The 26,479-nt window shown below is 44.1% G+C and overlaps 1 protein-coding gene across 1 annotated transcript in view; it reads left to right on the plus strand.

Annotated features, from left to right (window-relative positions):
• Positions 1 to 26,479, plus strand: part of BMP2 (bone morphogenetic protein 2) — a 266,059-nt gene that overhangs the window by 71,062 nt on the left and 168,518 nt on the right. Inside the window, exon 2 of the mRNA XM_039717154.1 lies at positions 15,800 to 15,905. The gene's annotated coding sequence lies outside the window, so the exon portion shown is untranslated. The remainder of the gene's footprint in view (positions 1 to 15,799; positions 15,906 to 26,479) is intronic.

A 26,479-nucleotide genomic window follows, 5' to 3' on the forward strand; every position in this document is an offset into this window, starting at 1 on the left:
GGATAAAAGCACTTTTCCTGAAGAATGCAGAGCGTCGATCACAGATTATTTTCAATTAGATTTGCTGGCGTGAGGCTTATGCATGCAGGCAGGAACTGGTTGTCTTGTGAACTCTCTGCTTTATTCACAGGAGCAATGCTTAGATGTCCTTCTCAGGAGCTACTTAAAAAGCAGGGCTGTTTATCTGTAAAGGGAAAAATTATACATGTTGCTCTGCTTTTCAGCCCTAAGGTTATGTCTCTTCTCACCACGGTCTTGCTAAGCATTTGTTCTTGAATCAAAAGATACTTTCAATTGATGAAAGCAATTAAATGATTTGACAGTGGCTGTCTGTGTTAGGTCTGTCTTTAAGGATTTTGGTGTCTCAGAAATTCTACACTGAAGGTTTCTGATGTGTGTCAAAGAACTTGATTTAAACTCTGATTCTGGGGCAGGGTGTGTGTGTAATGACACAGGAGAGGAAGTCTGTCTTTCAGTTCTGCTGTCTGAAGAGGTGTTCAGAAGATTCCACAGCTTTTGTCAGAGTTGCTTTCTTGTGTGAATGACTTAAAGGTTCAAAGAGCTGCTTCCACAGACCTACGTCTGAGCGCCTGCCCTTCCTCAGGAGAGTCAGCCCAGCCTCTGCCCATGGCCACTGGGTGATCCCCCTGCAAGTACAGGAGTCCATGGGGAAGTGCAGGGTTCTGAGTTTGACCCCATGCTGTGTCCTGGGAATATTTTAATCCAAAGGTGTGCAGTTCTGGACAGATGTGGAAACAAGGTACAATGCATTCAAAGCCTGGGGCTGCTCTGCTGTGGAAAGCTCTGTTTCCCCACAGGGAAGGAGGCCTTTGCACACTGTGCTGCCATTATTTACTGGGGGTATAGTTGTTTAAGAGCATCAGCATGATTTGGGAGTTTCTCTTTGGGAGTTCTGACTAACCTAATATGATACTTGATATTGCTGCCCTTGCTCCTCTGATGGACATTGTTGTCCTCCCTGACACACCAGGACCTGACTTGGAATTGCCACTTTTTCCAGCCTGACATGTTCAAGTTTACCTTTAGTCTGCTGTCTTGGCTTATTTTTATGTGTCAGCCTGACATTTGAGGCTAATGGTACCTTTGCTCTCTGCCAGCTTCTGTCTGAGCCCCACACTCATCCCCCTGCTTGTCAGTGGGACACTGGGGATTGTCACATAGCCATGTCCCCATGGCAGCTGCTGGCCTGCTGATCATCCTGACTGATGGGAATGGCAGCACATCTGGATCCCACTGGGGCTCTGTGGGAGGCCTTGGCTCCCTCTCCCTTCTGTGCAATCACCAGGGAGCCAGGGAATGGATCTTGCACCTCCAGGGTATGGCCAAGCTACAGTTCTAGAGCCCAGAAATTCCCCTCTGCATTTGGGCCGTGCAGGTGATGTGTTCAGCCTGGATGGACAGACAGAGCCTGTCCACAGGCTCTGCCAGGGCCCTTCTGTACAGGTGCCAAGCAGGAAGCTGCATTGTGCTTTGGCTTGGATTGTGCTTGAGCTTTCAAAGGGAATCTTTCTACCACCACACAACAGTCCACGTCACAGAACAGTCCTGCCATAAAGCTGGAAACCTTGGCAGGCATCTGGTTCATGGGTTAGGCTTAGGGCTGGAGCAGATCTCAACACTTTCTTTTCCTAGATCCTCTTGGATCACTCCACAGTGTCTGTTGATGTCAGTGTAGGCTTAGGCTGGTCTTAAGGATGGCTTTGGGCTGCAGTAATCTGTAAAGCCTAAGCTTCTTTTTAAAACAGGGTCTGTTTTCAGAAGGACTGCAAAGCAATGTTGCCTGTCATAAACTGTGAGAAATCTTCACAAAATTAGATAGTAAAAAGATAAAAATCAAGAAGTTCCAAATTCTCCTTGCTAAATGGGGATACAGACCTGAATGACTCAGAAGGAGTGGGTTCAGCCCTCCCCTGTCTTGCACCACGTGTGGTATTTCACAGCAGCACATCCATGCTGGTTCTCAGGTTACCAAAGTGCAGTGGTAGCACCTGCCCCGGGCTTGGGGCATACAACAGGCACCTTCCTGCAGGGCCAGGGAATCTCAGCTGCTGTCAGGGGGGCTTTCCTCAGGGACAGCACATCAAAGCACTGCCTTGACCACAGGCAAGGGCTGGTTCCTCCATCCTTGAGAGGGCAGCAAGGCTTTAGGGAGGTCACCTGTCCCCTGAGCCTGCCACCCTTGCCCAGAACGAGGATCATCTCAGCCTGTCTTTCACAAACAGGTGAGTGCCAGCACCCCAAAGCCAGCCTGTGTCAGCCATCTCTGGGGTGGAGGGAGCTGAGGTTTTTCTGTCAGGGAACTGGCCAGGCTTCCCCGCAGCACTGTGGGGAACCTTGCAGAACACACTGCCTGCCTCTGTGGGTGGACTGGAATCCCCAGCGTGAATTGTTCAAACTCTTCCAGCAAAGGAGCAGGCTCCTTCAAATTCCAGGCACAAGAACAACTCTGAAATGGATGGTTTTCATCTCTGAGTCACTGGCACAAGGCAGCTTGGGTTCCTCTCCTTTGCCCACAAGTTTCCTGGTAGGGAGCTCCAGCAACCTGCCGAGGTGTGCAGCAAGCTGGGGAAAGGTCAGGCACTGCTCGTGCTCTGCACCTACACAGACAACGTGTAGCGACAGATCCCAGCTGGAGAGAGGAGCCTGCTGAATTCCCAGCACTCAGTGTGCTTGTCAATACACATCTATTCTCAGTAGACTTGGGCTTATGATCTAATTAGGATTTATTAGAAGGTAAATGATCTTCTTAACAGCAAATAGAGTTTAAACTGATGAGGGTTTTGTATAAACACACACGTGCACACACAGAGGTTTGTATAAGATTGTTACCCAAGCTCTTGCTGTAGAAGCCAATATGAATATTTTTTCTAGTGAATCAGACAAAGGAATGATTATTTTCCTTTTTATTAATTAAAATATATTTCTAGTCAAATTTATTTGAGTGTCACTGGTTATGAGTATCAAAATAATGGCTGTTAGAAAACCAGGCATTCTTTCTGCAGCCAGAGCCTCAAGATATGCTTCATGGGCCATTTCTTAGTCCTGTGAAGAACTGCTGAGGTGGTGAGGCTGCTGGAGCAGCCCATGTGGATCTCCAGGAGCACAAGGCTGTGTTTTTGAGCACTCCTGACATTAGTGCCACCTAAATGACTTTAAAAAATCATGAGGTATCCCTGGACAGGTTTGTGCAGTGAGGTCTCTGCAGGCACAGGAGCTGGGAGAGGTTTGGAAGCATCCCATGCTCTTACCCTCCTGCATAACCATTCCTGACTGTGATGTGTGTTTGCCCTTCAGCACTCCAGCGAGCAAGCTGGACCATTCCCTTTGCTTTACCAGCCCTTCCCATGGATCTCTTGCATGTGGGAACAGCAGGGGAGATGGTTTGGGATGGGAGAAGGGGTGGGTCAGTGAGGATGGCTGCTCACATGTGTTCTACATGAGAGAAATGCTTCTCCTAGGCAGGGAGGGAGGGAGGGAGGGAGGGAGGGAGGAAGGAAGGAAGGAAGGAAGGAAGGAAGGAAGGTGTGAGTGCCTGTGCTGCTGGAGCAGTCCCTGGCCAGGTTTTGGCTGCAGCCCCGGCCAGGCTGCCCCGGGTGGCTCCGGAGCAAGGCCTGGCAGCAGCCTCGTACCAGGGCTGTCCCCAGGGGCTGTTTGCATGCAGGCTCCCTGTTTGGAAGGGTGAGGGTGTTTACTGGCAGAGCCTCGTGCAGTTCCCTGCCAGCTGGCCTCCATGCCCAGGAATGTTCCCAGGCACACTTCATTTCCTTGGATAGATAGAAACTAATGTTACCAGCTATCATCTGTGCCCGAATCTCACAGCACGGGGCTGCACTGCCTGGGTGCTGCACACAAAGCTTTGCAGCAGTGCCTTCTGCTGCATGGGGTGTTTATGGCTTGTGTGGTGCATGTTTGAAACTGAGAGCCCCAGCACCATGAGCAGCTTTGTCCCAGACCCTCCTGCTGTAAGGGCTCCAAGCCATGCTGCTGTTGGGACTTCAGCAATGAACCCACCCTTTATGGCCATGACTTTGAGATCATCAGCAGTTCAGGTTGCCTTGCTGCATGTTCTTATTTACTTCTCATTAACATTAAGTTTACTTTGGAATTGTTGCTTTCCAAAGCAGGAATCCCAACCCAAATGAACTGAGTGGAAAATTCACACTGACTCTATACGGATAGGATTTTCCTGTAATTTCCTGTCATAGAATCACAAAATGGTTTGGATTGGAAGGGACATTAAAGATCATCTAATTCCAACTCCGTTGCCATGGGCAGGGACAACTTCCCCTATCCCAGGTTGCTCAGAGCTCCATCCAGCCTGGCCTTGGACACTTCCAGGGATGGGGCAGCCACAGCTTTTCTGGGCAACCTGTGCCAGGACCTCACCATTCGTGGAGGAAAGAATTTCTTCCTAATACCCAATCTAACCCTAGTCCCTTTCAGTTTCAGGCCATTCCCCTTGTCCTGTCATTTCAGATCCTTGTACAAAATCCTTCTCCATCTTTCCTGTAGGATCCCTTCAGGAACTGAAGGCCATGTCCTTTTCTTCTCCAGGCTGAACAATCCCAATTCTCTCAGGCTTGCCTTATAGGAGAGGGGCTCCACCCCACTAATCATCTTGGTAGCCTCCTCTCCAACAGAGGTGATATCCATCAGCTAACTCCCTGTGTTCCTGGTTATTTTAATTTAGATGCACTTCTTGTAGTCTTTCTAGTTATTTTCTTCCAATAGCTCTCATCCTTCTGGGTCCCACTGTATGATTTTTCTGCTCCTCCTTTGCTGTTTGCCTCTCCTCATGCCCAGTCCATCTCTTTCTGTAAAAAATCTTTGAACTTTTTTTGCTGTAGTTACTGAAGCTGTATTTGCAGAAGTTTAGGGCGGCAGAGATCACAAAAAATAACAGGTCTTGTGGAAAAATAGAATTTTTGCATGACAGCATCTCCTTTTGGATCAATAGCAGTGAATCATATGCCAGGGGGTCTAGATGGGTGTGATTTCTTCTTTAGTGATTTGGAGGAAAATAGAATGCATTTTAGGATTGTCATCTGTCTTCTATTCAAAGACCCTAAGGATGCTTCAAAGGCATGATTTGCAGTAAGCTGTTCGTCATAGCTGAGACAGTCACCATTTTGTGATGTGGGAGTGATGCTGATATTTTGTATATTCTTTATTAGGTGTCTGTAATTACCCCTTACTTTTGACCTCTGTCTCTAAGCCAAGGCAAACCAGACATTTTGGCTTATTGTAGTGCAATTGCTGGATTTAATTTTTCATTTTTGTAACCTGCACAGTGATGTCACCTGCAGATAATGTTGGGGCAGCTTCTTCCCTCAAATGTGGTGGGTTATTTTGGGTAGTTGGAAATAATCACCTAGTCTTGTGTTCTCAGAAGAACTGCTCAGCTTGGTACAGGTGACTGATGTACAAATAACAGACCTGGGGTGATTTTGCAGGAAATAAAGAAGCAGGGAGCCCTCCATGGTCTTTAATACTGCTATTTATATAAATGATAAGAGACTGTGGGTTTGAGGGCAAGGCTGCTGCCTGATTTCTCCCTGGCAGCAGAACATCTGAAATGCTTATGGTATTCAAATCTGTGATTGCTCCTTCTGAGCAAGTTTCACTTGGATCCAAAGTGGCAGTAGTTCAGAACTGTTACACTGACCTTCTTTTAAATCCAAATGTTCTATCTATCTATCTATCTATCTAATCTATCTATCATCTATCTATCTATCTATCTATCTATCTATCTATCTATCTATCTATCTTATCTATCTATGTAATCTATATATCTATTTTATCTATCTATATCTATCTATGTAATCTATATATCTATTTTATCTATATCTATCTATATCTATCTATCTATTCTATCTATGTAATCTATATATCTATTCTATCTATCTAATATATCTATATCTATCTATCTATCTATCTATCTAATCTGTATATACCCATTTGATCCAGTTTTCTGATTTGGTGGATACAGTTCCTCAGTAAAGACAGAAGCAGTTTCAAAGCATGCTGTGATGCACATCTCTTGTATCTCCTGAAGAGATGCATTTTATTCTCCTCTGGACCATCAGCTCCACAGCCAGATTAGCCACCTCTATGAGGAGAAAAGGCCAATGGCCCAAAGGAAAGTTTTAGGGTTTAATGGAACAGTAAAAAAACCAAATACTAAGTTTTTAATCAAAGAAATGAAAATGAAGAGCACACAGTAGTCAGTTCTTCACGATCCATGAATCCCTTTCTCTTGCCCTGCAGAAAGCACAGGTGTTCTGCAGTAGCTGGGCTGATCCTGTTGGCAGGTCTTTCATTCAATGTTATGGTGCAGGATCAGGGACTTGGGAAGGAAACTGGGAATACAAGAAGTAGGTGACATCTGCTGAGACGTAGATCCAGCAGATCCAGATCTGCTATCTGTACACAAAATCACTTGCAACTTTTCAAACCTCCATCTCTGATGGATTTCTTTGTCCTCACAGCCGCCCTTGGCCAGCTTTTCTAGTGACTCAACTGCTCCCTTTTTGCCCAGATTGTTTCACTGTAGATGCTGCTTTCCTTGAGTCAAAGTTGTTCTGTCTCTAGATCTTCTCCATGCCATGCATGGCCCTGCCCTACATGGTGAGGAGAGCATTCCCTCTGCCTCTCACTGTCAGCCACCACAGCCAAACCCTTCCTTCTGTCACCTGCTTGTGCTGCCCCGTCCCAGAATTCCTGCTCAGCACTGGAAGGCACACAAGGTAACCCCAGTGTGGTCCCACTTTGGAGACCACCCCAGCATGCTCTGGTGGTGACAGCAAACGGGACATGAGCTGTGGTGTCTCACAAGTATCAAACCAAACACTGGCTACGTATTTCTGTAGACGGCTTTTGGGATTCAGCATCAACATTTCTTCAAGGCAGAATCTGTCGGTTTCTGTGGGCAAATTCATCACCAAACACAACAGGATCATGAACACCAAAGGCTTTTAGAGAGAACTGTAATGTGAATAATTGTCATTGCAGCAGCACTTCCAAAATAATAATTTCCAAATGATTTTATAGTTTTGCTGCATAAGTCACACAGTACCCAGGTAGGCTGAAATCAAAGTATTTCAACCTTACTACATTTGAGCTAAGCCTTTATTGATGGAAATTTTCATGGAACACGTTTTCTCATGGAAATTTAATTTTCTCCATTTGAAGTTGTATTTCTTGCAGATGAAGTGAGTGTGCTTGTTCATTGTGAAGATAACAATACAGCCAATGAATTGCATATGCCTGAGTAAAGTCTAAACACACAAGCCTAACATGGAATATAAATCTAAATGTCTTGCACATGCTATGCAAATTCAAGAGTCTTCAATAGGGCCCTGTTTCAGCAAGGAGCTGATTCCAGAAAAGTTTGAAAAAGCAGTGGAATAACTTTAACATTATTAACCCACATAAAGACTCCTGAATATAGTACAAAATCACTCATGTTGATATTGGCTCCCCCCTGGAAAGAAAAAGAGATCAAAGGGTTTTTTTCCCCCCTGAAAATATTAGCCTTGAGTTTGTTTTCAGATCTTTAATGTAAAATTGCATTTACTTTCTATGTTTTCAGGACTGAGGCATTATTGTTACTCCAGTTCAGTAGGCTTTTTATAATCAGTTCTTATACTCACATTTATTTAGCTCTTTCTGAATGGCAAGGAGAAATTTTTCCCACAAAAATGGAGGGCCTTTTAAAAGGTGAAAATACCTTAAAGAACTGCACCTTTATGGTTATTCCCAGATTTGTTTATAAGGTTAGAGACCCATAAACTATTCAGAAGTAGTTCAGTGGGTAAGTTGAAGCTGGCTCAACATAAATTGCTGCATCCTGATACTTTGTTCATTTTCTGTTCTAGCATATTGTACTTTTTAGTGCATTGTAGTATTGGGTTACTCAAACAAGATGAGAATGATCATTTCAACAAGAGTGGGACTAAAGCTGGGGTTTTTTTGAAGAATATTGCACATTGTCTCTTATTGTTCTGATTTCAAAATGGTGCCTGTGTATTCTTGTCAAAACCCAGAGAATTATAATGCATCTTAATGGGATGTATTTGTTTAATATCTGCAGAGAAAAACCCAAAGTAAGCCTCTCTAATGCATCTTGAGTTTCTGCTTTATATTTTTGTCCGTCAGGGACCACCCTGACTGGGGTTTAGTGCTAAAACCCTACCAGTCAATGCACTGCTTCACTTCCAGGCAGAGCCTCACATGGGGTGAGAGGGTGTGAAAAAAACCTTTTCCACTCGAATTTTCCAATCTAGAATTTCTACCTCCTTCACCTCCCAGGAGTGACAATACCTTTGTCACAAACTGCTGGTACTGCACAAATCTGGGCACCCCAGATCCTGGGTGACACCAGCAATTCTGTTCACTCTGCTGAGAAGAAATGCTGTAAATTCTCCTGCTTCCCCAGGGTCTTGAGAGACAGCTGGAAAAACACTGCATGGGCCATTCTTCACAAGGCTTGAGAACTGAGGGGAAGCAGCTCTGTCCAACCTTTGGCTCTGTTTTCCTGAAGAAACTGAAGCTGATGTGGAGGGAACGGTGAGAGCCAGGATGGCTTCTCTCTGTCCTTCAAAGTTAGGACCTTCTCCTGCAGGCCTGGTGTTAGAGGGGAGGTCTTGCCTGAGTGAGGAATGCAGCCACAAATGAGTTCCTTACTCCAGGATGTTAATTGCTGTTGAGAATATTTACCAATGGGCTTATTTAATGAAGTGATTTGTTGATCCTAAGAAACTGCTTTATCTCATCAAGTCCAAAGCACAGGAAATCTAATGTGAAGGTTTGGTCCCAGCAAAGTATGCTTGGCTTGAAGAAAAGAATCACACTTTGGAAAAAAAGGAATAATAGAATGTTAAATTACTAATGGCTTTTGCAGCTTGTTTGCAGTTTGATCTTTCTATGCTGTAAAAATTATTTCAGTATTTAACTTCTGGGGCTTAATTTGTGCTTTTGCTTGGGTTATTTAAAAAAAAAAAATTCTTCTGCTTGGAAGAGTTTGTTTCCTACAACAGAAAAAGAGTATTACAATAGATGGTTTGCCTTTGGCTGCCAGAAGCCCCAGCTGTTGGTAGGAGGATATTCTGCACAAGTGTGTAAATAATGTTAAGACTGTCAAGCTTCCTTGAAACTGCATGAAAACACAGCTTACCTCTCCCAAACCTCCAGTCCAGGAGTGTGAGTCTCTGTGTGCTACCTTGGCTTTGATAGGTCTGCTCACACACTCCAGTCACATAAATGCTCATGTGCTTGGCTGGGTCAGAGCCGTGCAGCTCCTGTAATCCTGCTCCAGCAGTCTTTACTTGAAGCCTCTTGCCATTGCTGTGGATATGGACACGGGAAGTTGGAGCTCAGCATGTGGTGCCAAGGCCTGGGCAGCCTGTGCTGAGCCTTGGCCACACAGAGAGGCAGCTTGGTGCTGCCTCATCCAGGCAGCTTGGTGAGGTTGTGTTGGCACAAGCTGTGGGCACAGCTTCCAGGTGCCCACAGAGAGCTGGGACTACGTGAGGGTACTGGTGGGGTCACTTTGTACCCTGTCATGGGGGTGACAGACCTTAGCTGGCCCACAGAGGGGCAGAGGAAGGGTTCCACCTGCTGATGTGGAGCTGGTGTCTCCACGTGTTGGTCTCCTGTTCCAGACATCCCTGGATTTCTCCACATGTGAGCTCGTTAGGTGCATACCTCACTCTACAGAAGGGAATGTGATGTGTGAGATGATTTGCACAGGGTCAGCAATGGTAGAGCTGAAGATGAATCCAAATCTCTTGAAGCCACGCCAGTACCTCAGCCACAGGGCCACCATTCCTTTGGAGAATAATTTCCTTTGGCTCTAGCAGCTTTTGCAGTTGGCTGGCTTTGTAGAGCAGATCCAAGGCTCACTGAAGTCAGCGGAATCCACTTACTGATTTCCAGCAGGCTTTGGATCAGTCCCATTAGGTGCATTTTTCCCATACACTAGAAAGAACATGCTCCCAATACCTGTCCGGTTGTGTGTTAGGGAAGCTGCAGGGCTGGACCTCAGGGTTGTTTGTTTCACCTTGTAAGGACCCCTGGCAACTCTTTGAAAACACTGATAGAAACCAAGGTTATTGCTCCCATCTCCCCACTGGAAATTTCTGCTCCCTCAGAGCACAGCTACATAAACAGCTGGTTTGGCATTTAGCACAAGGAAAGGGATGGAAATGCCTGGCAGGGTGGTGGGAATGAGTTATTGGAGGTGATAGGGGTAGGGCCAGAACCTTGCAGCAGAGCTACTGGTGGTGGAAGAAGCTGTGCTGGATGCTGAATCCACTGTTTCTGTGGCTGCAGCCTCTTTGAGGCTCTTTGAAGAGATGGGAACTATCAGATAGTTGTGGAAGGGATCTCTTCAACTGCTAGTAAAATGTCATGATCAGTGTGATGGTTGATCACCCAGTTAACCAACAGCTGTAAGTGAAGATTTCCTTTAGTTCCCCAGGGTCAGCACTCTCCTCTGCCATTGCCCCAGACTGCAGAAATGTTGGGTGGGAATTCGCTGCTGTTTTTACATTCCCATATTCCCTCACCTGTGCTAATACCAATTTTTCTTAGCAGCCTTGTCTCTGCCCATGAGGAAGTCAATCCTGTTTGTTATGAGACCAGTGCCTTCTGTGGCATGGTTTCCTGAGGTTTCCTCTGTGAGGGAGGGGAAGACTGAGCAGAGCTGAACACAAACCTGATGTGCACCAAAACCTGAGTTGTATTTCTGCTGACTGTTCTCACCCAAAGACCATTGAAACAGTCCCTTAGAGGAGGCTGCCTACTGTGACTGCAGAACAGTCATTAGCTTTATTTAAAATTATATACATGGACTCAAACAAAAATGTGCTCCTGTCAGGTTTTCTGCCTGTTTGCTGGTCCTGCTGAGGACCCTGCTGAGCCTGGATTCATCCCAGTTTGCATTAGATTTTTAGTCAATTGTTCAAGCTGGAGACCTAATTCCTCTGTGGGCCTGGGAGCCCTCAGTAACCAGTGGAGAAAAAAATGGTTACTTCCCAAAAACCATTCAGAAATTTAGATGGGATCTAAGTACCTAAACATCTTCAGTCATTTACTGGATGTAAAGGGAGTTCAGGACAGGGAAACTCCTAGTTTAAGCAGTTTAGCAAAGTGCCTGAAGTTGGATGAAATGGATCTCTGTGCTGGTGACTAGTGATTTCTCATGGACCTCACTAGACTTTCATGGAGCTGCTTAACTACAGATATGTTGTTTAATAAGGAAAAGAGAAACCTGTGGGAAAACAGAGAATATCAATAATCACACATACTTACAAAGAATATCACTAATCACACATACTTACATCTGGCAATAAAGTTTTTGGAAAAAAAATCAGTACAGCAGCTTGTTGCCTTTGAAATGTAATGCTATTAAAATGTTCAACATGAAGTTTCTATTTTTAAAATAGCAGTTGAAAGAAATGCACGAGATTAATAAGAAGCTAAATTGAAACCATGTTGGTTCATAGGTAACACAGACAAACACGGAGTTAATGGGGAGGGCTGCGTGTGCACTCCAGTTTGGGCCACTGCTTGTTTGGTTTTTATTTTGTCTTTCTTAGGAAGCAGAAAGGGGTATAGAAATACCAGCCTGTTTAATCTCTTACTTCCTTTCTCCGGCTGTTGTTCAGTTGAGTTTATTAAGCCTTCTGAAACAGCAGCTTATGGCAAGTTAAGACATCATCTGGCAGCCCAATACATAGGGAGTCGCTGACATAAACTCTTCTCCAGCAGAAATGGACATCAGTCTGCCCACAGAAAGCCTTAAACACAAACAAGGGGATATGGAGCAATCGTGTTGGAAATTGAGGTTTGAGTTGAAGAGCTATTGGCCTGGAAGGGAGAAACCACCTGACACAGGTGTCCAGGAGAGCTGCAGATCTCTGTCTCTTGTTGGAGCAGATGCAGCTGAGAATAAACAATTCTTGTCCAGCTAAAAAGCTAAAAAGCTAAAAAGCTGGACAAGAGGAGAGAGGAGCTGCACCTCCAGGGAAGTGTGTACAAACGCATATGGGATTTTGTTCCAAGGTGACCACAGTCTCGTGTTAACCACAGCTGCCAGCCCAGAGGATTTGATGAACTCAAGTTCTTGATATTAGATAAGAAAAGGATATTGAGGAGGGAAGAAGACTGTTGGTAGGCTGGACCCTGGAGAAGAGCTTTGGTTTTGTTGGCACTGTTGTGACCATTTACAGGATGTCAAAATCTGTCCCACTGGCTGCAGTGGCTTTAGGATGATACTTGTCAGCAGCACAACAGTCCCACATGGCTTTTATTTTCTCCCAGATTATTAACTTTGTTTTAAAGGCTAAAGGAACTGTCTGGGTGGCAGTAACAGAAGAATGAGCACTGGAGGACCTTGTTAGTAGCCCAGAGGAGAATATGCAGATAGTGGCTTGGTTCAAGAATTGTTGGCAGCAGCAGTGAATGTTACCAGCGGGCACTGTTGGAGCTGTGTATGGAATAACCTGCTGTAAATAAACGGCACACAATGTCCAGAGAACATTTACATAAGGGAGACGTCTGTAAAATATTAAAGGAGTAAATGTAGGAAGGATCTAAGAACTCATTGGAACTGAATGACAAGATAAAGCCAGGAGAATTTCTGCCCCAAGGCACTCTTAGTCAGCTCCAGCAGCCTCCCTCCATGCCAATATGACCTCCAGATATGTTTCCCCAATCCAGGTTTCTGGCTATTCCTCTAAGGATGTTTGATTTTCAGTTGAACCCTGCATGTCTCATAACAAGCTCCAGGTCTGTTTTGTGGTCACGGTTCGTGTTCCATGAATCTTATTTCTTAGATAATGGAGATTGGGATAGGGTCAGTGATGGGAACCTTGGGGAAGGCCATAGATATATGGGGAGGGATCTGCTAGTGTTTAACAAGAGAACATTGAAATCTTTCCAGTTTACTCCTATGAAATCTTTCCCGTTTACTCCTATGACTGCTCTGATTTTACATATGAGCAAGTTACATAGGTTGTTAAGCTTCAATAACTTAAGCTCTGCAAAACGTATGCATGAATGACAAGAACACAGGGGCAAACTGCCCAATGGCAGCATTGCTAAATAATTTTTTTCCAGTCAGAACTATCCAGTATTAAAGAAAAATAAACAAAAACCTCAGAATTTTGAATGTTAGAAGAAGAAATCCCAATTTTTTCTCATTGAGCAGATACCCCATTTTCTCAGACACTGACCTATTTACTCAAGCAGTTTGGAGTCTCAAAGTTATTGTTTAGGTGTTATATGCTATTGGTAAAATTGGTTGGATAGTAGAACTCTCTCTATTAAAACAAAATTTGAAATTTCAGAATGAGTTTGCACACCCCATCGGGAGATCAGGCACTCAGTGAAGTTGGAGTGTGTTGGGCACTCACCGTGTACGAAATATTCTGGGAAGTTTTACTTTGGAAGCGTCAAAACATTTTGATTCTGAAATTTGAAAATACGACGTTTGATAGCAGTGATTTTCTATTATCATATCATAAAGTATAACAATGTAAGCTCACTGGGGTGTAACAGTCTGCACACATGGTATGTATTAACATTTGTTTTCATGTAACATATGTATGAGTTGAAACAATGAAATACAGTGATATGGTGAGAATAAAACATATGAGTTAAGATTAACTTGGAAAGTTAAAACATTCAGCTGTAAAACAATTTGGTTTCACAAAAAACAGTCTTTATTATGTAAAAACTACTACATCAAACTGCTCCTAGCTTTCAAGCCAGTTTCATTATTATAAGTGAAACCAGTGATGCCCAACAATTTCCATTGTGGCAGCGTTTAATGCTGTTAAACTTTTACCATGCGTGCTGAAATCATCCACGCTGAGGGCTGCTGCAGGCTGGGCTCCCCTGGAAATGATTGGCAGAAATGCTTTGGCAGTTTCTGAGGCTGAGCACAGGGATGAATATATGGTTTTGCTTACATTAAAACACTACAGCTGTTTCAGAGAAAGGTACTGAAAAGGGTACTGGGGTGGGTTTTTTGTTTCCCAAGCATCTGCCCTGGTTTGGCCAAGGTGTGAACTCATGTCATGTTCACACATTCTCTGTATAGCTCAGGAGCTCTCTCGGCTCAAGGAGGGATTGGGGCAACCAGGGACTCATGTCTGGTTTTTTATTTCACATTCACTGCTCAAATATGTAGGCAAGGTTTGGAAGGAACAGTAGCTTCAAGTACTTTGTGTTCTTGATTGATCTAATTAGGTAATTGTGCCTTTCTGCTAAGGGAAAACCAGCTAATCTGTAGAAAAGTCAGTTTGGCACATGGAACATCTGCTGTTCTTCCTCTTCTGCCTTCACCCTCAAGTCCACGTTTCAAGGCAGGCGCGGTGAGGCGATGCTCTCCTCCGTGCCAAAGCAGAGCCTGCAGTGCCAGAGATCTAATCAGGTGGTGACACCAAGGACTGGCAGGGATGCTTGTGAACATAGAAAAAGTAGTTCTCCTGGCTCTCCCAGACCTGTGGCTGGCCAGAAGCGAGGTTTCAATTATAAGCAGGGCTAAAGTACATTTGTGTTAATGAGAAATCCATCAGCCAAGGTGCAGATACTCCAAGAACACGTGTGATGGGATTATGTGCGTGTTCATTTGACATAGCTGCTCACTTGAATTTGGTTAATTAAGATGGATGATCCCTTTTGGCTGGAAAGTGGCATCACTGAACCCAAGTGTCTGCTAGAAGTGTGAGATGTTGTGATTCCCGGGCTGCCAGGTGTCAGCAGTCACCTCAGAACACCCGGCCGGGGTCTGTGAGGGAAGGGTGGGCGGCAAGGTGCAGGTTGTCACTGCTAACATGGAACGGGGTGGCTTGTCAGCCCTGCTGCGTGAAAACCTTCAGGACCCATTTTTGGGGGATTTCTCAGTGCTGGGTGCAATCTGGGTGCTTGGGCATCGGTCTCCTTGTGAGGAGAGGAGGGATTCTCCGAGGCTCTGAGGAGAGATGAGGGGCTCCTCCCTGAGGCTGTGAGGCGAGGAAGGGGCTGCCCAGGTTGTGAGCAGAGGAGTGGCATCCTCCCTGAGGCTGTGAGGAGAGGAAGGGGCTGCCCGAGCTGTGAGGGGGAGAACACACGGCCCGGGATGTGAGGGGGAGAACACACGGCCCGATCTGTGAGGGGGAGAACACACGGCCCGGGATGTGAGGGGGAGAACACACGGCCCGGGCTGTGAGGGGGAGAACACACGGCCCCAGCTGCGAGGGGAGGACGGGGCTGCCCCGGCTGTGAGGGAGAAGGGGTTCCCTGAGGCTGTGAGAAGAAGAGCTGGCTCCAGCAGCCCCACCCCAGAGCGCACCACTGAACTAACAATATTGGAAGAATTTGTAATGAATTCCTACATTGTTTTTGCAAATTATTGAACTCCTCTCTTTCAAAAAAGTAATGATATTTTGATTGGTTTATTTCTGTTGATAATTTTTTACTTAAATAGGCATCAATAGTCAAATACTCACTATGAGTTCTTTTTCCTGAAACCTAATTTCTTCCACCCAGATGTCTTGTGGGAATCTCAGTGCCGTCCAAGCATGAGCTGCTGTCTATCATTCAGCTTCCTGAAGGAAGGATAAGCTCAGCTGTCATTTGTTTTCACACATCAGGTCTAACTTTCTCCTTTGGGCCCCTACATTGTCCCAAGGGACCTGCCACTCCTGCCCAAGGCCCTCCATGCGGCGTGGAATGTAACCTGGTGTCCAGGGCAGGCTGCTAATTACAGCTTTAATTTTATTGTGCTTAGGAGGAGACAGATATCCAACCTTGCCTTACTTGTAAGTATGGATCTGAAGAAAGGCAGATAAGGTGTGCTGACAGATGGGACAGCCCGATGGCAAATTGCCCATCAGGTGAGTAAAACCTGTGACTGATAAGCCCCATGAAAGGGTGACTGTTACTAGAACAATACATATGGATAGGTAAAACTCTGTACCTACATATATATTACACACACACACACGTATATGCATTTGTTTCTATGTGGTGTTAAGAGCATCAGTTCCAAAAGGGTTTAGAAAATAAGAAAATGTGTGTTATATATTATTCCTGTGTATACATTTTCATACGTAATACATTCTTCGTTTTCTCTGGGGCCTTCTTAAAGAAGTTGCTAATGTATAAGCAGTGCAACTTAAAAGAAACCAATGGGAATCTAAATAGTGTCTTGCAATGTCTAATTTTGGTGATAAGTTAAAAACCCTTGCATTTAGTGACTCAGAAATGACCTATTATTTTACAAGAAATGAGCTATGATTTTACAATAAGAAAATAAAAGCAAGAGTCTGCCCTTAGCTGTAAATACTGCAAAAATTATTTTAATTTTGAAAGTGGTAAGCTGTGGTTTAGTTAGTTGCAAATTGCTGCAACTCCATAGCTTTGGAAGGGGGAGCAGCTGATTCATATCAGTTGAAAATCTCTCTTGGAGTTCTTGATGTTTTATTCAGAATTCTTGGATCACAGTACATTAGAAATCACTGAGGTGCATTTACCATAAATATTCAGCTTCTGTGGTGCGTTATTCCTTGAACAATCCGATTAATTTCAGAGGCTGAAAAAAGAGGATTGATTCTGGGAAATCCCTCTTTAGGAAAGAGAGAACGCTGCTCAGCCTTGGGCTGTGGTTCTGGGGACTATCAGCACAGCCTGCTGCCCAGCGTGGTGCTGAACTGAGTGCTGCAGCAGCAGCCCTGCTCCCTGTTCTGTGTGCTGTTGTTCACCAGCTCTGCTGGCTTCAGCGCAGCACCTCTTGGGATGGGCAGGAGCCTTTCCGCTGACTTCATCAGGCATTGGGTGTTCAGGGATCTTGGAGGAGATCAAATGGCAGCTGGTAATGCAGCCTGGCCTTCTTCCAGCTTTACTTATTGCCTGTGGTGCTTATACAACCTGTTTGGTACCTAATTTTCTCTCATTTCATAAAACACAGAATGACTCAGCCATGCTACGCCACTCAGTATTGTTTGTATATTTTCACTTATCTTTGCTTTCAAAGGAGCTAAATCCAACAGCCATCCAGTTACTGACCCTTGCTATATGAGTTGTGTCTCCAAAGGCTGCCTGTTACCTTTACATGACTAACCAAAATAATTATGAAAGTTCAAATCCTTGTTCATACTGTCTTAAAATGCTATTTTTTCAAAACTGGGACAGATGTTCAGTGCTGTTGGAAGAAAAACCTGCAAAGCCTGGAACAACGGTAAGGTTGATGGTAAGGTACTGATGATGTTTCAGAAACAGAGCTGGTTGAAATATTTCCAATTTTAAGATCTGTTGGTCTCTTCAAATATAAATTTTGAGCAAGGAAAAAAGTAATAAAGGAAATAACTACAAAAAATATTTCCATTAAGTAGTTGACACATTTCTGCACTTGTAAGATTTGAAGAGGGGAGGAACAGTGGATCAGAGCAACCAAGTGTCAAAGGCATGTAACTTTGGTATTGTAGATGCTGAGTGTGTTTCTGCACTGGTCACTGAAGAAGGCAAGACTTCCACCATCTGGAGTTTGGTAGCTCTCATCACACCAGGACTGTGCTCCCATTTTTCTCCATTTCCACCAGCAGTTTGTCCTGCTTGCTGAGTTTTTTCCTTCAGGTTATTTGAGGGAAACAGGTGTTTCCCAGGAAGGCTCAGTGCTCACAGCTCTAATCGCTGTCTCTGGCAAATGGATCCTTTGTGCTGTCTGGAGGATTAATAGAGGGTTAGGTGCTTAAAAAAATAAACAGTGAGTTCAAACAGTGGGAAGGAGCAAAGCTGCGTGTGGCTGATGGGCGAGGTGATGTCATTTGTTTAGCAGAGGTGATACAGTAGTCAGAGATGCCATGAGGGGAAGGCTCCTTTGAAGGAAGCAGGGAGTTGTGAGGGCAAACCACAGAGGAGTTGTTAGTGGCCAGTGGAAAAAGGTTGTTGGGTTTGGAGCCTCGGAGCTCAGGTGCAGCGCAGAGAATAGGGGCTCATTGTTAAGGCAGGGATCAGCACTCCCTTTTGTTCTGTGCCCTGCCCCCTCCTCCTCTGGCACTACAATGATAATATCTTGTCACTCTTAAGACATGCTGGCACAGATCGTGTTCACTGATGGATGTTCGCTCAATGGACGTACTAAAATAGTTTGTTTCTGTTGATGTATGTCTTTGTAGGCTCCTCTAATGGGAGTGTAAATAAATGAACCCTTCAGCAGGGATTTCTTTCACTGCAGTCAGTTTAACCTCTGAGTGCCTCGCTGCCAGGAGTAGCTCCAATGTTTACTGCCTTACACTACTGCTGCCTTTTTCTGGAGTTTCGTGTATTCCATTTGCTGCCCATTTGCTATATGTGGATGCAATTAATTTTTTATAATGAGTGTTTAATAAAACAAGACTGAGAAATGAGGATGAGCATTCAAGAAAGGAAAGGGCCTAATGTTCACTCAGACAGTTAAAAAGATTTCCAATTATTTTACCTGGGGGTGATGACAAGCTGTTGAGATTAATTTCTTTAAAGTTGTGTGCAAGACCTGGTTTGTATGAAGTTGTGGATCATAGAACTGGAATTTTGTTCCTGTTTCCACAAGTACATAAATACTACAGTTGTACTTCTCCTCAAGACAGTGGAACTCAAAGACATCTTCAGAAAACACCCAGAATGAGTGTATAGTAGTGATAAGCCAAAAATGGCTTTACAAAGAAGGTAGTCCCTAATGTACTATTCTCTGGAGATTTTTTTACCATAAGTGTGTGGGAATAGAGTTTGAAAGGAGGTCAGCATAGTTTTCACAGCTCAGTTCTAGAGTTTGAAGTGCTCATGCTTGGCACAGTTCTCCTAGCCTGGAAGTGTCATAATCCATTATCCTCCATTTAAAGAACTATTTAATGATCATTGACCAAACCTCATTTTCTTCAAGTCTCTATTTAAAAAGGCTTCTCCAGAGAAACTTGTACACCAGCAGCAAGAAGCTTCTGGTGAAGATTGAAATGGAAGGTAACAGGCTGACAGGGAAATTTCAGTTGTTACTTGGAAAAATTACAAAACTGGTTTCAGTTTTCTCTCCATTTCCATTATCAGTCGAATCAGTCATGGAAGCATATCCTAATATGCTTGTACAGAGACAGAATGTCACACGGCTACAGAAATTCTCACCAGGTGCAGAGATCTGACACGATCCATGTAACCTCCTAACAAGGTGTGTGTTGGGACAACATTCTGTCATATCATACATATGAAACAAAGACAATTAAAAGCAGCCTTCTCTCCCTTCAGTCTTTGGCATCTAGGAGAGGCAAATGCAAGATTTTGCCAGGAGGCCCACCTATTGACAGAGATCAGCCCTTCCTGAAATGCTTCTGCTAGTTCTTGTCTATTCTATCTAGAGTTTTCAATGCAAATGTACTTACTGAGGGAGAAAATCCTTTTTTTCAAATATGCAATTTATTTTTCAGCCTATATGTTTGCTGACCCTGCTAATAAAGTGCAATTTAAAAGCCGTATTCTAGAATGGGGAATATTGCCTCTCCACCCCTTCTCTTGTGTGTAAAATGTGAGGACTTTATTGGAAGGTTGGCCGTGAGGACCCTGGAACAGAGCATCCAGTATCTCCATATCATTCCTTCATTATTTATGGTTGCAGCGTAGTACATGCAGCACCAGATGTGAGTAAGAAGAAGGAGGGGTGCAAAAGAGAACTTCAAATGACTGTGATGAATAGTTGAAAGTGAACAGAGGGGCTTTTAAGGCTCCTTTAAAGAAAGCCTAATGCTCTGCTTCCCTAAGCAGCAGGCTACTGATGATGGAAAAGTCACAGACATACCTGCAGAGATTTGGGAAGCTCTTGTTTCAGTAGGTCTTTATGGCAGCTAAAAAAATAGAATTCCTGTGCTCCTGCCAACTAGGTTGGTGTGTCCAGCTCACTTTTCTCCTTTCCATTTTGCTCTGTAAGGACAACGTGCAATGACTTGGACAGTGCTGAACTCCAAACCATGTCTATGCTTATTTAGCCATCCCTCCCAAGACCAGGTCCTGCTTTGTGTCTGGTACTTTTACATACTTGAGCAGTGCCATCTCTGAAGACTGCTGTTTCTTGCTTGCATTTCTGGTTCTGATGCTGGCATAAAATGCCAGGCCCTGCAAACCCTGAATCTTCTTTGCCTTATTAAAACAAGTGGTGACATTTTCTTAGACATACACAACCTGCACTTCCCTAATGGCATCCTGGAAATCCATCATTAGTATAAATCAGGAATGAAGAGCCTTATGTCCTCTTCCTGCATCACCCTGCTTTATAACAAGCTTTCTAAAATATTCTGAATTCAGGCTAAAAATTACTGGCTTTTCCAACCAGCAAACTCCTTGATTAATTTTTTCGTTTCCTTTTTTGGTAACATGGTTTGAAAAATACAGCAAAAATGTCACAGATGCAAAGGTATTTTTAAAAGGAATTATTGAAGCTTTTAAGTGATTCTGTTGTCTGAGCACAGCTAAAATTATTTGGAGTGGAATCAAACAGCCTTTGTGCGGGATCACGTCTCCAAGGGGAATACAACATGTGGATGCCAACGTTCATCTGACACTGAGCTACTGCTTCATGCTGTCCCCCATGGGCTTTTTCCCTTGTGCCCCTTCCACTGCCTCCGTGGTGGTGGGTGTGCTTCAGGATGAGCCCTGAGCGGAGCTGAATCCTGGAGGTGAGGGGAAGGGGATCAGGGGCAGCCTGTGCGTGTTACAGGGAGTGGGCAGCAAGGGGTGTAAACACGGTGGGTACAGCCAGTGCTGCCTGAACCCAGCATTTCCTTGGTTTGTGCCGATTGCACTGACAGCATGCCCTCAAAGAGCTTTAGCTCCTAAGTTATCACCGTTCTTGTGAGGGTGAATTCATCACCAGAGCAGGCCACCCCTCTTTGCGCAGCCCTGTAGGAAAGGGTAAAGCAAATAAGCGCCGTGGTGCCAAAATCAGAGCGATGGCTGATGGAGCCCCGATGGGGAGAACAGCCAAACAGCCTGAATGGAATGTCAGTAAGCGTGGAAGTTAAAAATACACTTCTCAGACCTTGAGGACACTCTGGGGACTAAGAAGCTATATTGATACTAGACTTCAAAAGTTCCAAATAAACAGCAGGATTTTCTCAATGCACAGAAGTGCATACTTGTGATGTCAGAGCAATGTTATTTCTGCACTGCAAATCTCAAGGCACATGCCTTAAAAGCCAGTCCAGATAAGTTACAACTTATTTAATTTACATTTATAATTGTCTTATTTTATTTTCATGTATCTTAGAAACCTAGATTTAGATTCATACTGTGATTCCCAAATTTACGTCTTTCTGAAGAGAATGTCACCCTCCTTAGGGTAGAGAGCACATCTTGTGTGAGAGCAAATGATCTTTTGGAGGATTAACATTCGTTCTGTGCTAGATGACCTTGGACAATTGAAGTAGGAATGATTACACTGATTTGCTTTGGGAGATATTTATCCACAGATAACAGTGAACCTCTAAAGCCAGATGTTTTCTGAAAGCTCCTCATTCTAAGTGTTCCGAACACCAACATGTCCCTTGTCCCAGTGCAGGTGGCTTCCCAGTTCTCAAACTCTGGGCAGGCTTTGTCTTATTACTATAGAAAAAAGAGAAACTGTAGATGCCATTGCCTGCATGGAAATTGCTGGAAATAGCTGTAATTCTGGTTTTTTCCCTCTGTGTTACACCCAGGAGTTGCTTTTGTGGATGTATTTTAACTCACTTAGATTTGTCCAGGACAACTTGGAATTGGACAACTTGGACAACTTGGATTGTAGTGTAGGGAGAAAATATTTTATATTTGTGTCCTTTTGGTTGAATAGCACAGCTCAGATAGAACCAAAGGCATGACAAATACCATAAAAGAAAATCAAGTGTACAGATTCTTTAATGGTAGACAGAGCCTGGGGAATATTTTTCTGTGATATAAAATCCTTGAATTAATTTGTTCTAGGCTGACTTGATCAATGACTGTAGCCTATGTGTAGATCAGAGCGGTGAACTGTAACAATACTCTCAGGCAAAAACCTCAAGCACTGATCTAGAGGAAGCTGAAGAGCTTGTGTATTTATGATAAATGCCAGCCTCCTAACGGGGAGCCAAATGATGAGTTTTATGAGTTTGTGAGTGTGGCAGTTGGCTGCTGCTGGAAGATCAACCACACTCATGGCAGCAGAGTTTCGGCATAGGTTGATCTGAGTTAAAATAGCAATCTGCATGGCTTCATGGGAAAGCTTAATTCTGAGAACATGAAACTCCTGTTCTACACATGCAGGGAGCAGCATTCTCCTTGTGTGATTGTTTCAGTGTTACAGGGAACAGGCATGTCTAAGGGGGAAGGAGGAGAATTCCATTTCAGTACATTATATGTCAGAGGACACTTCACTCCCTAGAGCATGAAGAAAAATGCCCTCTATAACTGCATTTTTAATACAACCAAACTCTTTGCATGAGGACGAAGCTCAGAAATATTGCTGAGATTTCCGTGTGTGTCCCATGGTACAAACTCCCTTAGTTAATCTCATCTCTGTGTTCATTGGGATGTGGGGCTTTGGAATGCTCGGTAGCACTAACGGGAGCTGCTTTTAGAGCTGGATTTGAGCTGCATTATTGAGAGCCCCTTGGAGGGCTGGACACTGCAAAGCAGGACACTTGAAAGCCAGGTGCTGGGGAAAGGGAAAGAGCTGCATGAGCAAGAAATGAGATTATAAATTAGAGTTCAGCTCAGCACGTTTGGAGTCACACAAATAGCTTAGGGGTTTGAAAAAGAACACCCTCAAGGATTCAGAATTACAGCCAAAGAGGAGGGAAAACATAATGCTTTAGTACCGTGTGATTTATACACCAAATAAGTTTGAATTAGTCACCAATGTGAAGTGAGTTTGGAAAGATTAATAACCCTTACCCAGCACTTATTGTATGATGATCAGCCATAAATCTTCTTTGAGTGAAACGGGAAGTAGCCAAATCCTTTCTCCCTGCATATGGGCAGTGCTTGTGCCTTGTTCAAGGGCTGCCCTCTTTGAATTCTGCTTCTTCTCTTGGGGTGAGGCTATGGATTGCTCATGGCAACCTGGCCATTTCCAGTTGGCTCAGAAGATACGGGCCTGGAAAGGGATGGGATAAGCGTGTGGAAATGGGAACTCTCATTTGCCTGGGCTGAAGCAGTGTACAATTCACTCATTGGAATGGGTGCTTTTGCCCAGAGAGGGCATACAAAAAGTGTGAAAATGCTGTAGGTTGCAAACTCAACATTGTTGCTATTCATGGTCTGACTATTTTGGTCCTGAATAACTTTTAAGATTTTTTTCCTACTTGTTGTGGTTGTTTGAAGTGGAAAACTCCATTAAGGCTAAAATCCTGTTCTAGTTGATGCTTTGCCCATTTGTATTTGTGCCAAAACCAGCACGACTTTTGATTTCTTCTGGGCATCTGTCAGCTGGTGACCCACCACACCTTCTCTTGTGTGGCCTATATAAACCAGTGCTGACCGAAGCTTCAAAGAGTGACTTCCCTCTCTGTAAGACTCTACCTCACACTTACTTCCAATAAACTGCCATCCTCTCAATTTTCCACAAGCAACATGTAATTGAGCAGTAACCTCAGTCTATGAAAATCTGTGTGGCAGATGAAAAAAACTTCACTAGACCAGAGGCAGCTGGAGTGCAGTCATGGAGTGTAAAGAGCTCAGCTCCTGTAGAATCTCTTTCATGGATATTTAGAGTTTAGGACAAAAAAAACCCTGTTTGATGGAGGTGAAATTCTTATCAACCCAGGAAAGAGGGAGAGCTGTTTGAGGAAACAAATGTTGAGGAGGGCTGCTAGATCAGCCAAGTGTGAACCCCCTGCAATTCCATCTGAGCAGCCAGATTTGCTTAGGTTGTTGAGGGTGATGTGTACCAGAAAATGCAGAGTCCATAGGATACAGGGAATCCCCCACATGGCAGAACAAGCTGCTGCTGTGTCATAAAAAGATTTTTTTTTTTTCCTGTAGCCTGTATTATTACAATGAGTGTTTGGCATTGTTCGTTGCCTGAACTTACTCAGCTGATATTTAAAGTAGCTTTTTGCTGCAAACTTGCAGGACAAGATGTAATTGTTCTGCATAAAACATCCTGGTGGGCTGAAACACAAGACTGTGAGGGACACTCAGCACTTGTTCTACAAGTCCATCCTGAGAAATGTCCAAGCCTTCCCTTCCCTGAGAGTGCACCAAGGGGGTTGTTGAGCTTGCTGGGAAGCCAGGAGTGGGGATTAGTGATACCTGCTCTTTTCAGCTTACCTGAGCAGGCCTAAAGAGCTGAAGTAGTTCCTAAACCAAGAGTCACATGTGTGCTACCTCACCTATTGCCCAGAGTTGTTCCAGAGGACCTTGGAGCAAGCTGGAATACCCACATCAAAAATTAATGAGAATCCTCTTAGTTCAGTCTTACCTTTTCCAAGCTGACATGGAAGTACTTGCAAAGCTCTTCAGTGAATCTTTTCCTGGCAATACTTTTGGGAATAATGATTGTGGAATCAGAACCATAAAAGGCATTAAAATACTCTTCCTAAGCACACTTCCCCTGTGCACATCTGTGGAATGTGATTTTGAAATGCCTCAAATTCACCCTCACACAGAATCTGTCACTGTTCCCTGTGACCTTGATCAGGAGCATTTCTCTTAATGCCTGTTATGCTTCCAGATAAGCAGAGCACCTCCCATTGACCCAGGCAGGTCATTATCCTCTTTCCCTTTATCAGGAATCCTTCAGCCAATTAATCACACACTGCTCTGCAATCTTGAGGCTCAATTATGCCTGGACAAGTGTTGCTCAGCTGTTCCTCCTGCTGCAGATGTGACATATCCTGAGATTAGCTCTGATTCACAGAAGTCACTGATCCCCTATCAGGCACTAAGAAAAGCAGGGCCCTCTGGGAGGGGGTGACACCATCTTGGAAGCATTTTATCGCAGAGTAAGTGGAGATGTCTAAAAAATCCTGCTTGCCACCACCACATCACAGCAAGTCCTTCTCACTGGCTGTTGCCTCTCAGCCTGAGACAATTTACCAGTATTTTCTAGATGGAGATGTCAGCAGACTAATAAACTGTTAGTAGTGCACTGATGACAGACAGTAGCTAGTTCTCCTTGGGGATAGTAGATAGCTTAACTTGGAATCCCTGTGAGAAACCTATTTTCTCCTCTTTTGTGAAAACCTGTTTTATGCACACCAAATAACTTCTATTTAATTTTATTTTCCTATTGTTAACATTTGCTTGGGATGCTCCATCGTGAATGTGTGCAGTGAAATATTTTGGTGTTATTTTTGATTTGCCAAAAAATTCTGTTTTAGGTTTTTTTGTTTTAGTTGTTGGTTGTTTGGGGTTTTTTTCAGTAGCTGTGGCTCGTCACACTTAATTGTTCTTAGAGGGCCTGGGTCAGAATGCATTATGTAGCCCCCAGAAGTACTACGGGACACCCACTGAAACTCTCAGCAAGCTGTGCCTAATCTTGGCAGCATGATTCTGTGTTTGTGAGGTTGTTCTTTGTAACCATTTTCAGCTACACAGTAACTCAGGCAAACATTTGGTACAGATGCTTGCAATTCTATAAAATTGTGTTAGTCTCTTTAAAAAAAATGGCCTTCTGATTTCTATAAGCAGACCTTGTTAAAAAAATTCTGAGTTTTGAATATTTAGTTGTGGTTCCTCCTGTTTTTATTTTTCAAAAGCTCATTTTTGAACGAGATAAGCAGATGTTGAATATGAAGTTGTTTACTATGGAAAATCATAAACTGCAGAATAACTGCCCTTTATCACTTTCAGGCTTCAAATAACTTCTCTTAGGAACCCCTATGGAATGAAGGCATTTGCATTTCCCCTGTGGATGGTGCCACAGAGTCAGTGAGCAGACAGGACCTGCTGCTGCACCCTGCCCCTGCCTCGGGGCTCTGCACGCTGGTGTGAGTGCAGGACACTCAGGCAGCTTAAATAGGATTTGGGACTGTGGAAGAAAAACTGGGTTTAGCTGGGGCTGGGGCAGCTGTGAGCACACAGCAGGACTGTGTGAGCTCACAGGGCTGAGCTGGAAAACTTCTGTCTTGCAACAGCCAGGTATTCTGCCCCTGGTTTCCTGCAGACAGAGCCATTGCTGTGACCTCTCACTGGTATCTCAATTTGCAGTCTGGACCAAGCCTGTGTGTGGGTCAGATGTCACAGCAATATTGCACCAGATATTGCAGTCTTTTTTTGTAACAAGGTGACCAGCCATGGGAAGAGGGACTTGGACTTGCATTGCCCAAGGTTGGCACAGCTAAAATCCATTTTTAATGCCCTTTATGAGTCAGATTCTCACGTACAAGCTCTCACTGACTGGTCGGTTCAGCCTGTGTGTGAGTCCAACCGTGTCAAGACAATGAAAAAGGATTTTTACTTCCAAGAATGTCTTGCAATCTAAGTGTGGGGC

This window comes from Passer montanus, unplaced genomic scaffold, assembly GCF_014805655.1.
Source record: "Passer montanus isolate IOZ18808 unplaced genomic scaffold, ASM1480565v1 scaffold37, whole genome shotgun sequence".
NCBI lineage: Eukaryota > Metazoa > Chordata > Aves > Passeriformes > Passeridae > Passer > Passer montanus.